The following is a 13175-nucleotide window of genomic DNA, read 5'->3' on the forward strand; positions in this document are numbered from 1 at the left end:
TAACATTTCCCATAGTGATGGACGTCAACGTGCCTATAGACGCGTGGGAGAACGTTATGCACAGGCCTGTGTCTTGGAGAGGAATCGCTTTGGTGGTGGTTCCGTGATGATTTTGGGTGAAATAACAGCACGCCAAAGAACTCTTTGGTGATTGTTCAGGGCAACTTAACTGGTGTGGGCTACAGGGATCAGATTCTTCGAGCTGTGGCAATTCCTTTCCTGCAACGTCATGGCCCTGGGTTAACATTCCAACAGGACAATGCCCGCCCTCATACGGCAAGGGTTGCTATGGATTTTTTTGCAACACCACAACGTTGACTTACTGCCTTGGCCTGCAAATTCACCGGATCTCTCCCCGATAGAGCATGTTTGGGACGAGATGGATTGACGTCTACGCCGTCTTCCTCATCCGCCAGATAACGTCCTTGGCCTTGCAACAGAATTTGAGAGAATCTGGCGTGACATCCCACAAGCCTTCCTTGCACGTTTGATAGGCTCTATGCGTCGTCGATGCACTGCTGTTCTCAATGCCGATGGTGGACATACCCGTTATTGAGCTTGTGAGATGGTCGGTTGACCCCTGTCCCGCTTGTGGACTCGTGACGTCATTGTGATTGACTTTTCAGTTGAAATTCTCCCGACTTGTTATGATCACATGATCCCTCCATTAAAGTTTATATGTACCTTTGACATTGTTATCGTACTTATCAACTGGGATAACATTTTGATAATGCACAGTTTCTTTATGTGGCTAGTATATTTTCGCACTCTTAAGAAATATTTGCTGCTGGTCGTTACGACCCAAAGCACACACATTTTGGTCTCCATATTTTTTACGTTATTAAAGCACAAAAATGTTAAAAATCAAATTTTTACTTCCATCCCACTCAGAGCACCCTTTCAGATAATAATCATATGTTTCCACTCCACGAAATACTTACATGTATAAAGTACATCTAAATTTATTAATCAATTCATTTTCATGAAAAATCATGGGAGATGATCACTTGCGATTGTAAAATAAACACATGCAACACGAACCTAATGATTGATGGATCTTTTTTATGGACACCAGCTTTTGTAATTGCAGTAAAATTGCTAGATTCTAACTATCAAACAAACTTATCGATAATTCATTATTTGTTCCATGATTTTGCGAAGGCACCACGTCAATGAAATTGGTCGATACTTTGAAGGATCTGTATGATCTCATCCATGTTCATTTACCGAAGCGATAAGAGCATCACGCCACAAAGAAGGGGAATTTGAAGATCCGACGTAGAATTGGTTTTCAGCAACCCATGTTTGTAAGAGGCAACTAAGGGATCGGGTGGTCAGGCTCGCTTACGTGGTTGACACATGTCTGTATCCCTATTGCCTCATTTCATCACTGACATAATATTGTCATACAAATAAATCCATGTTAAAGACAAGTATCACATTACATACACATTAGACAAACTAAGGATAAGTTAGCACCCCTTGCCTTGGTCATCGTATCCCAATTGCTTTGATCGGTGGTCATTTTGTCAATCACTGGATTGTCTGTTCCAAACTTGCGTATTAATAGACTGCCGTCATATAGTTTGAAAATTGCCGAGTTAAACAAACAAACAAAATCATGTAGGAACCTTCAGAAACGGTCGAGCAGATAATACCCTTTCTGGTTCCACCAGTGTATTTTCTCTTAATTTCAGAAACTTTCAAAAAATATTACATTAGGATTCTTTATTTTCTCAGATGTAATCATTACTCTCTAGTTTAATATTCTTAACGAAGATTCGTCACAAGAGGTTTTGATCGAGGTATCAATACATCGATGAGAATGACACTCATGTAAATGTTGACAATGAGCTGACGCAATTCAGTGTAGTGTTATCATGGTCATCTTAAACACAAAGTACATGTTCAATATATCGATAGGTATACTTGTTAGTGCAATTGTAGACAGAGCATGGGACGAAACCTGTTATAAATCACGAACTCCTCCTCTCCAACATTTGTACACGTTTAGTGGGTTGTTTGTATTTTGACGAATAAAAGTATTAAAAGTGCCAAATACGATCTGGGGCTACTTATTTTGAAGATGAGCTGGGTAAGCCATCCAACAGGAACTTCATAAATAACGATTTGAGCGATACGTTTAACTGGTAAGAAATTATGACAAGAGGTTACATATGAATGAGAACTTAACTTCGTTCATTTCAAGAAATATGCAAGTACGGAAAAGACAATCTGTTTGGTTGACAAAAACTGAAGTTCATAAAGATCTCGTTGTTCAAATAGTTTATCGAACTAGCATGAGGATGCGGAGAGCATGCTCGATTACACCTGAAAAGGTGGTAAAAGTTACCCCCAAAGGTTGGAAATGCTGGAACATTACTTGACTTAAAGGAAAGAATAACAACTGGGAAGTTAAAGTCACCCCCCTTGTTATACTACTTTGTGGATAGCGTTGATTTTAAAATGGAAAAACCTATATGCGAATTTTCATGAACCTCTAAAGGTTGATATTTAACTGTTTCTATGGTTACCAAGTTTTGTTACGAAAGCCCCAAAGATAAAAGGCATGAGGCATTTCCCTTAATCTGTCAAGTGGAATAGTGGTGTACAATGTAAATAAAACACCTGGAGTTGTGTATTGTCTGGAAACGTTAACACAAGAAGTAACACTTGATAAAATACTTCTTTAACAGAAGCCACCTGTTTTGTTTATGTTAGCTGCAACTTCAGCCGCAACTGTGCCATATTCTGCAGTCGATGCCCATACATCCCGAATTACTTGCACGTCTGTTGAATGCCAAGTAGACATCGCCTGGGTTAGGTCCGTGAAATGTGTTTGAAATTCATATTCTTGCTTCTTCACAAATAGGGGCGGTGGGGTAGCCTAGTGGTTAAAGCGTTGGCTCGTCACGCCGAGGACCCGGGTTCAAATCCCCACATGGGTACAATGTGTGAAGCCGATTTCTGGAGTCCCCCGCCGTGATGTTGCTAGAATATTGCTAAAAGCGGCGTAAAACCAAAACTCAGTCAGTCAGTCTTCACAAATAAACTTACTATCCCAATCACCATTTCGTTCGTTCAGCAAATTCACACATTCATAAGCATTCATTGTTTGAAAGAGATAGCAAAGAGGCCAGACACGTTTTGAAGAAAGACGAGAAGCATTTTCGCCCAAATCATATCCACATGAGTCAAATGACGTCACAACAACTAATGCCAAGGCACCACGTACTTTCACACAAATTTATCGTCATTCATGGAGTTCTCATGTCTCCAGTATCATTTCCTGTGCAACTCCAATAAAGGTGTCTAACATGATCAAAAGAAGTCGCAACGAAGGCTCAAGATCTAGTTGGCATCATCTGAAGGAAGAAGTCATTTCATAGAAGATAATTCAGAAAATCACATATACTTGGAGAAGCTTCAGCTGAACATTCGTCTTCATCAATTTATCTTCCTGAATTACGGAAAGAATAGTCTTTTGCTGCAGGTAGAGACGACGATTTATCTATTTGTCTCTGAAACGGTGGTCCTTGGCCACGCCGATAGTATTCACTTCAGCCCTTGAAGCATTAGCCTGAATACTGTTTTGCAATACTTTAAGAAATAACTGGAAAAAGAAGGTACATTTCCACCTTTCTTTGTATGGCGCCAGTCTTTCCCCTTGAACCAGACCCTAGCAAGGATGATTCAGACCCATCTAATTATAGGCCTATCTTATGAACGAGTTATGTTTGCATATAGGACGACTGGTGTGTTTGGAAACCAGTTATCTGATTGCTGATATCCAAAGCCTTTTCTGCATTTATTTATATAAAATACTATTGTTAAGAAACAGCATACCATAAATAACAATATGTAAGGATTGCAGCGTCTTTATTGCTGTAAAGAAGTTGGCAATCCATAAACCATATTGTTCCCATCCTTCAATCGGAAGTGAAAACAGACCGAAGACGGCCTCCCGCGCAAGAGAAAAACGGCCCCTCGAAAACGGTCTAGAGAAAATTCGGTCTCAGTTAAATGGGCTGGTATTATATTCAGCTTCGGCTTTTTTCAATCTATAAATGGGCTGGTATTAAAAATGCTAATTAGGCAGGTTTTTTTCAACATGTGAAATCAGCAAAGGGAGTTGTCTGAACTTGCATGTAACATCGCTACCACAGCCCTGGTAGAATTATAACATGATTACGCGAAAAAGGTGACCCGTGAACTTCAGGCTAAAATATCCCCAAATAAAGTGAAACGTAAGCACAATATATAAGATTAAAGTGAGTGAGTGAGTATGGTTTTATGTCGTTTTTGGCGATATTTAAGAAATATCACGCCAGGGAGACCAGAAATGGGATTGGCACTTTGTGCCAGGACTTCGGGCCTGTCATGCGAACGCTTTGAATATATGTTGTTTTGAAAGGCGTACAGATTTCAATTACTTGGAAAAAATAGTTATTGTGTCTCAGTATACAGTACAACCAGAAATTATTGAGAATTTAAGATTGTAATTTTTTATATTTTTTTCACTCTTTACTCACGTATTAAATGTGAATATTAGCAGAACATAACTCCAGGTTCAAAGACAGGTGACAAGTTAGTATTTGTCAAGTCACCATGGGCAGCAATGCAGACTTCAATGCGGCGGGGCATACTACTGATCAAAGAAGTTAGAATGTCGTGGTCCATGCTGTCCAAATATCGGACCACCTCTTCTTTCATTTCAGCAATATTTGTCAGATTTTTCTTATTGACACTTTCCTTCATAAGTCACCAAACAGTTTCTATTGGATTTAGGTCAGGGCTATAGCTTGGCCAATCTAATAATGTCATATTTTGGGTCCGAAACCAGGCCTGTGAATGCGTGCTGGAAAATCAAAAAATTCCATAGAACACGTGAGCAGTTGGAAGTAAATGTCCCTCGAGAATATCTGTGTACCGCTCACTGTTCATATTCCCTTCAAATACACAGAGGGGCGTTGCCCCTAACACAGATATGCCACCCCACACGGTAAATTTCGGACTGTACTTTGGGCGCTGATACAAAGGTTTTTCAGTTTGTTTGGTCCAGAATTTCAGTGTAATATGAAACAGCCACACAGAACTTTCATCTGAGAAAATCACATTGTCCCAGTTAAAAGTTCTATGCTGTAAGCACCAGTTCAACCTTCGCTCCTTTTGTTCAGGTTCATGATCGGTGATGGAATTCCTCGACTTTTCTGCCAACCCATTGCATGCAGCTCAGTTCTAATTGTCTCCTTACAGACAGCCACAGTTCCTCTATCAATCATATCCAGCCTTAAGTTTTCTAAACTCCTTCGTTTGTTTTTAGAAACAAGAATACCAAGCCGCCTCCTGTCACCAACAGTCAATTTTCTGGGCCTACCTGCGCCTCCCTGGTGCTCAATGCCATATCCATTTGCAATATTTTTCAAAACACAATAACCAGTGGACAGAGGGATGCCTGTTCTACTTGAAATCACTTTAGCTGATCTGATGTCCTTGTTATAATACTCTAAAATCAACTTCCTCTTCTCTAAATCATCCATATTGAGGATCACTGAAAATGTCGTCTGCTAGCAAGTAAACAAAGGGGGATAACTCTTCACAGACAAATGAAAAAGGATTAACGGAGTTGTCTCTCTTGAATGAAACCAAGCACTTGATAGCTGGTCAAGGTTGTTTATACTAGAAATCCAATTAAACATATTCCTAAAATTCTCAATAATTTCTGGTCATACTATATATGGTATGGATATTGATCTGAAGTAAATTTGCCACTGGCAAATACAACATATTACTTTGTTGGTTACCTTGTCATGTTGGTGTTGTAGGTTAAACAAGAGCTGATACAATCAGCTTCCAAATCCAGTGTTTGTAAACAATAACTCGAAAAGAAAACATGTAAGCTGTTACGTAAACAAACGGTGTGATTTGAATCTCACACCGTTCATGGTCCTATCTCTAAACTAACTTCAGTTCATGCAACGCAGGTATGTTGTTGATATAGTGATATCCAAGTGACTATCTTAAATGATCACGTACTGCCATAATTGGCAAGTATGCTCAGAATTATAACAAATAATAATGTTTAGTAAACTCGGGCATAGTTTTCCCACTTTTTTCTGTGGAAAACTTTGAAACTTGAATTCATGTCAGGATTATCGGAGCGATTTAACTTGGCCGTTGTTTGCATAACTTTGCAGTAAGTATTTGTATAACTTTCATCACGCTTGCTCCTACGGATGTTTTAAAATAAAATTTATTACATGAAGTGAAAAATGTAACAAAGTCTGTTCTTATGTTCTCAGTTAGGTAAACACATAATCTTGTGATGTTTCGCGGAATGTCAGGGAGGAACAAATATGGTTATTGGATTGTGCATTCAATCTTGTGACAATTTATGTATGGTCACTGTGTCATATGTATTGATTAAATTTGTTGACAAATGTTTTATCTGTGTTCATGGCAGCCAACGTCTTTGTTTTGCCATTACATCCAAAACGCATCGCTGTACACAACCGTCCAATGTTTTAAATAGTCACCAACTGCATATAAGGTCATTTGATCGAATGTCAAGTTTAGTTGGGTCTTGTTTTGACTGATATAGTCATGATGCAAAATAGGTTGGTTGTTGGGTTACTGAAGACCAATTCTAACCCGGATCTTCACGGGTAATGCAGGATAGGAGAGAACAGGTTGATAAAACGTTGCATCTTGTAACGAAACACTGCTCTTCTCATAGGGTTGAACTTGCTGTTATATAAACATTAAATTTCATAAAAATACACCAGTGATGGTGTACTTAAGCATCGCTGATTAGGTTGAGAGGACTGTATGTTACAGTCAGATTGTGAAATCAGTCATTTCGTGAAATGACTAAAAATTTCAGTCATTTCGTGAAATGACTAGGAGGATCAGCCATTTCGCTATTGGCTATATAAATAATTTGATGTGAATGTGCTTGGTAACGATTGCCAATGCACGAACCAAATCGCCAAAATGCATTTTTTGTGGCCCCTACTCTCAGAAACACGAAACACATCTCTTAAGAGGGTACATGGGAAAGATCGTGCGAAAAAATCAGCATAAATGGCCTGTCCTACACTGCAATATCACTGCACATAAAGTCACACACAGAGAATGCCAAGGTTAACCAAGGAAGAAAGAGAACGAGCAGTAGGGATAGTTGAATGGCTGACACTCTTAGTTATTTCACGAAATGACTGAAAGTTTTAGATTTTTTAGATTTCACAATCTGACTGTAACATATATACTAGCAGCAACACATGCTACTTCCAGTAATAGTTTCTGGTTGATGATAGCTACCTCATTATGGAAGGGCAGTGTCCACGATTCAACTGATGTCTTATCAACACAATAGGTCTTCTATTTGGGACAACCATGGCAAGCGAAGGAATATATCAATATGTATAAGCAGTCAGTATTTTTTGTTTTTCAACTTTTACGTGGTATTCCTAAATAGTCTGTCCAAATAGACCAAAGTGTTCTGGCCTTGTTTCACAGTTTCAATGAGGCAATTGATGCCACATTAGTTAGACTTGACAACATGTCTGATAGAGACGACTGGAGAGATATCATGATGGAAGGTGTCACTGGAGGAAGAGCAAGAGGTCCTGAGGGAGGAACACGGGTTCAGAGGACATTAACTGGGCTTGTCAGACAGGGCAAACAGTCATTCACGGTCCAAGTAAAATATGCAAGAGTCTGACGTAGAATATGCTCCAAGTTATGCCCAAACTTGACCAAACGTTTCGAGGATGAACGTATAGTGTGTGTATCTTACAAATGTGCTTAATCCAGGCATCAGGTCGGAATGTCCAGATGCTGTGAATACATTTCCTGAAGTTGTAAGAAAGATTTCGTTTCATGAGTTTTGAAAGGGCACTTACCTCCAAGAGATAGCCTTTGGAAAATAATTTGGAGTATACATCCATGAAAAAACAGATACTTAAAACATTTAAATTGGGTTGGGTTTACCGCTGCTTTGAACACTATTCCAGGTCTTTTAGCATATCAGCTTATTGTAAGAGGAAAGTGTGATGAATGAATGAATGAATGAATGAATGTCTTTATTTCCTCCAAAAATATATTCGAAGATTACATAAACAAGCATCAGTCAGTTACATATATCTACATATGATATGTACAAAGCACGGTTATTTACAAGAATGATAGTTCAGAATGTATACATCAAGGAATCCTTTAAAGAATAGATATAGTTCGAAAAATGTAGTATGATGGTTTGCCATGCTGTTTCATGAAGGCCACGGATGTGAAGTTTTGCACCACAAAACAGTACAAGGGCATCTTCATCATCAAGCATTTCAATTAATACATATAATTCTACGTCCAGTAGGTCAAGTAGCGTCATATAAAAGTTGTTTCTTTGTCTCATTACAGATTCACAGTGCAAAATGATGTGGGCATCGTGGTCATAGCAGTACTTATTACAAAGCATACATTCTTTTGATAATTTGGCTTTAGAACCGACTAGTACAGCAAGTTGTATATGGTTTTTATATTCTGGGTAAAGATACATTAGAGTGTAAAGCCTATGTAGATTCAGTGTTTGATGGATTATAGCATATCTGGACATATCCTCTCTAATGGAGAGTCTCAATTTCCATTGAGCTTCTTCATAAGAGAAGATACAACTTATAACTATTCTGCGCCAAATTGTCTTTGACGGAAAAATACCAGTTTGCACGTAGGTTAATACATAGTCCAGTAGATTATACTTCCGTGCTGTACATAACAGAGTGTTGCAAATACTGCGTGAGCTAATATTCAAGTGAACAGTGAGTGCTAAAAATGAACAAAACAGAGTTTTCGTTGATGAATTACAAGCGTTATTACATAATCTTCCAAGGAATAATAATCTACACTTGTCAATGTGCCCAACCATTGTCCAGAGACCTAGGTTGGCACATACAGAATCTGTTGGCATACGTCTGTTGAACCCTTGAATACATTTAGCGAAATATCGTTGGGCATTTTCCACCAGATCAATGTTTTTGCCATATAGCGTAGGCATGGTTTCACAACCATAGAAACTTGTAGGTAAAACCATTCTTTTCCATATATTAACACATGTAACTGGATGTAAGTCAGTACTGTTAAGACCCAATGAGCGCAAAGAATTTATGGTTTGCCTGGCCTTTTGACAGTTAGCGAAAACTCTATCTTTACAAGACACATCTGATAAGAGTAGAATACCACCATATTTTACTGATGGACTTACATTAATAGAGGTGTCGCAAAAGGAGAATGAGAGCTCAGGACAAGATTGTTTCCCTTTCTGAAAAACTACAACAGTGCTTTTCGATGCATTGTATGTTAGGCGCCATCTGGAAGCATATTCTGAAACAATATGAAGTGAATTCTGCAGCCCAGACGGAGTGTTATTTAACAGTGTCGTGTCATCGGCTAACAGGACTGATTGTTTAAGGTTATGGTAAATCAGTCGAGCATGTGTAGGGTTCTAACAAACATAGAAATAATCGGGGCTCGATTGAAATCCACCATAGGCATCTGACGTTCCTAAGAGAGTATAGAATGTACAAGAGGGAAAATAAGAGAAAACAGAAATTTCTGTTCATGTCCGTATATTGGCCTTAAACACATTGCTTGAAATTATAGTATTGGTGGTATTCTAAACAATAGTCACATTACTAGTATAACCTTATACACAGCATTTCTACGTAACTTCATAATGTTTTTCGAAATAATCAAATTACACACGTTGTTTGTCCATAATACATGGAAGACGGTACGGAATAGAGACTTTTTAAAATAAAAACACAACAACAAGGGACAATTTCACGTTATATTTAATTGCTGGAAACGTTATGGCGAGTATAAATCTTAACATGCATGCCTAATGTACTTACGCAGTCACAAAATAGCCGAAAGGTTCTTGACTTATACTACAGAATTATATAGATCCTAATATGTTGATCTTCAAGTGTTAATTCATTTAAAAAATGGGGCAGTTTTTTCACGCTGGTTTACTAATGTCAACAGCCTATGTATATTTCTATAATAACGTCAATACGATATTGAAATAAACTTACACACTATATACTAGTAATTAGCTGTTCGTTTCGGTAGAGATAATTTCAACTGACAACCAAGTTTCTACTTCAGATACATCAAGAGGTAGACAACAACTGGCCGACACATCTGATATATCTCCGGCTACGTACAGTTCAAGTATGCCTACAGTAAAGGGGTTAACGACCGTCTTGCTGGCAGCGTTCATTGGTAGGTTTGAGACTCACCGAGGTAATTGGATGTCATAAGTATCAGGTCTAATCCCCGATTACCCGCTGTATTAAATGTTTCGCGTGTGCAAGGACTAGGAGTACATTGCTAGGTTGGCCGACTCGACAGTTTTATGTGGACTTGAACCTTTGGTATTTTAATATACATACACTAAACGCCAAAAGAAACGTTACCCTCCTTTCTTAATGACGGAGGTACCTATCTTCAGCTGGCGTTGTGATACGTGGACGTCCACTTCTTGGTCTGTTTACGGTGACCCTAGTCTGTCTGAAGCCCTGAATAAGTCTTATAACCGTGATACAGTGGCATCCGAGGGCGTTGGCAACAGCATTGTATGTCGACCCCATCTGTACCATCCCAATGGCTCTTTCTCTCCCTTCAGCTGTTAATCGTGGCATATTTCTCGTACTTGTGTATCATATCATGTTGTCTAGGCTCTCTTCATACCCTATAGAATGATTCTACATGTGAAATGGATGCAAATACTGCTTGAATGTTGCTGCGTTTTGGCGATTGATATTGCTATATGTAAACAGAAAATAGAAAAATGTTACTTTGCAAAGCAAAAATGTTAACAAAGATGATTTTAGATGTTCCTAAACCTTTTTTCACAATATCAAAGACACGTTTTACTTGTTTTCACTAATACAAATCAGCATAAAATGTTTTAAAAGCCTGAAATCATAGGAATGATTATTTTACAGTTTTACACACTCTACAACAGTTGTTTCTTGTTTTAATAGTTGAAAAATGGTGACTTTAAATGGTTTATCATGGTCCCAAAGCAGAATTTTATTTTAACCTTTCCTTTGGACATCTAAATCACTGTTATTAGTTTATTTCGGCATGGACGAATATAGGACAATTTAACTCTTCTAAAATAGATGCATTTCACCTTAATATGAATGCATTTGAGAATTCGTGATTTGCATAAAGCTGTGTTGTTAAAGGTCACATGCAACGTAAAACACAACTTTGCAGATTCTGATACCTTTCGGTATGGACTTACCGAAACAAATCATCAAAAATGCAAATTCAACTTATAAAGTTGAAAAATAACGCGATGAAAAAAAACCGCGCGAAATCGGAGTTCAAACGATTCACTAATTTTCCCCCGACTTTTCGGGGGAAAACTGGTTTCAACAGCTGGGCTGCGCTCATAGCACGTGCGCAGTTAAATAGGTTCGCGCAACTTGGAAGCGGGCTGTCCGGTGAATACTCGGTGAAGGCTTTGGTGTGAGCTATTTTCCCAATGTTTTGTTGATATCTCACAGGCGCGAGCTTTTTATATGTTATGACAGTAAATAAACTGTTTATATGATTTCATTTGTCTATTTCACCACACGTTCTTCTTACCGAGTCACTTTCTCAGTTCGATACTTAAAAGCAATGTCATTATTTAGCGTTGACAGAATTTCTAACTGTGATATAGATATGTCGTTGTCACAGACATAACTCAATGTCTTGTTTTATTGACACCTGTGTGTCTGCCTGCCTGTCTGCTAATGGCAATATTCAATACACAACTGCGATCACTGACCACATGCAATTTGAACTTAACACCTATCAGGCTATACACCATAAACAAAACGCATTGATTTATGGCCCGAGTTCGGTCACTGTCACATTATGTAATTACACAGACAGGCAGGTGTGATACTTGAACACATGACAGGTTATGATGTCTGTTGATTGCAAAATGGTATACACAAAAATGAGCATGTATTAACAAAAAGCCAACATCACTATATATACACACACAATGAGCCGTGTGAGCATCTGCAAATGAACCAGCCGTTACACTTGAGTGCACAATATTGCACTTTTGATTTGCGATTGTACGCTTATAATTTTGTTTATATGTTTTTTCATAACCAGCGATGTATATTATATGTCATGAATAAGTGATAATTGTGTTTTAATTATGTTTGATTTTTTGGTTGCATGTAACCTTTAAGCTTTCTCGTAAACTAATACCTTCTGACATATCTTTGATAGTTTTTCAGTAATTCATAAAGGTAGGAGGGTAACGTTTCTTTTGGCGTTTAGTGTATATATATTTCAGTATATAGTTTTCGGAAGTGCGAATTTGCAAATAACCTTGTGAAATGTCGATTTATTGTGTGACATTGTCGATCCACACGAGATCGTTCAGATCTTTGAGATTTTTTCCATTCGGGCATTCCCAATGAAAAGTAATCATGTTAACGTCGACAGGTGAAATTTATACTCTGTAAGCGTTACTTTTAAAAGTTTCTAGAAAATAAACTGGTGGTCGGCAAATAGACGCATCAAATCACCGTAAATCACTTTAATTAAAAAGTTTGATTAGTTTTGTTTGTTGGTTGTTTATTGCCGCACAAAGCAATGTTCCAGATATACTGAGTCAAAAAAGAAACTTCACAAAATGTAATTTGAAAAACAATGAATAATTTTTCTCTGATGATACATCTATGTATCCGAAATGGGATCCCTATCTTTCGACTCTGGAAAAACGTCAGCAAAACCCACTCAAACCCATCCATTCGTCGTGCAAATGACGATCACGTGATCGACTTCTGGTCATCCGTGGAAACCTCACAGCTGCTGCTGACTGCGACCAGGTGCTCACCCCTGAACTCGTTCCTTTCATGGCGGCTTATGGCCCAGGTCTACAGTTCCAGCATGATAATGCTCGGCCGCATACCGCGATTTTGACACGAAATTTCCTTCAAAACGCTGGGATCAACGTCATGGACTGGCCATCGAAGTCCCCTGACCTTAATCCAATAGAGCACGTTTGGGATGCACTTGGGAGAAGGCTTCGTGGTCTTAGGAACCAACCTCAGAATTTGCAGGAACTTGGCGCTGCCTTGCAAGAACAATGGTGCAGAATC

General features: G+C 38.5%; 1 long non-coding RNA gene across 1 annotated transcript; it reads right to left on the minus strand.

Moving 5' to 3' along the window:
• Positions 1-3005: 3005 nt before the first annotated feature.
• On the minus strand, positions 3006-11229 carry LOC124256922. The gene is made up of 3 exons (XR_006893127.1): positions 11126-11229; positions 4841-4845; positions 3006-3039 (listed from the first exon to the last, which is right to left on the minus strand). It is a non-coding gene; the product is annotated as an uncharacterized LOC124256922 (long non-coding RNA).
• Between the last annotated feature and the right edge of the window lie 1946 nt (positions 11230-13175).

This window comes from Haliotis rubra, unplaced genomic scaffold, assembly GCF_003918875.1.
Source record: "Haliotis rubra isolate DU_JTF1 unplaced genomic scaffold, ASM391887v1 Scf643, whole genome shotgun sequence".
NCBI classification, from domain to species: domain Eukaryota; kingdom Metazoa; phylum Mollusca; class Gastropoda; order Lepetellida; family Haliotidae; genus Haliotis; species Haliotis rubra.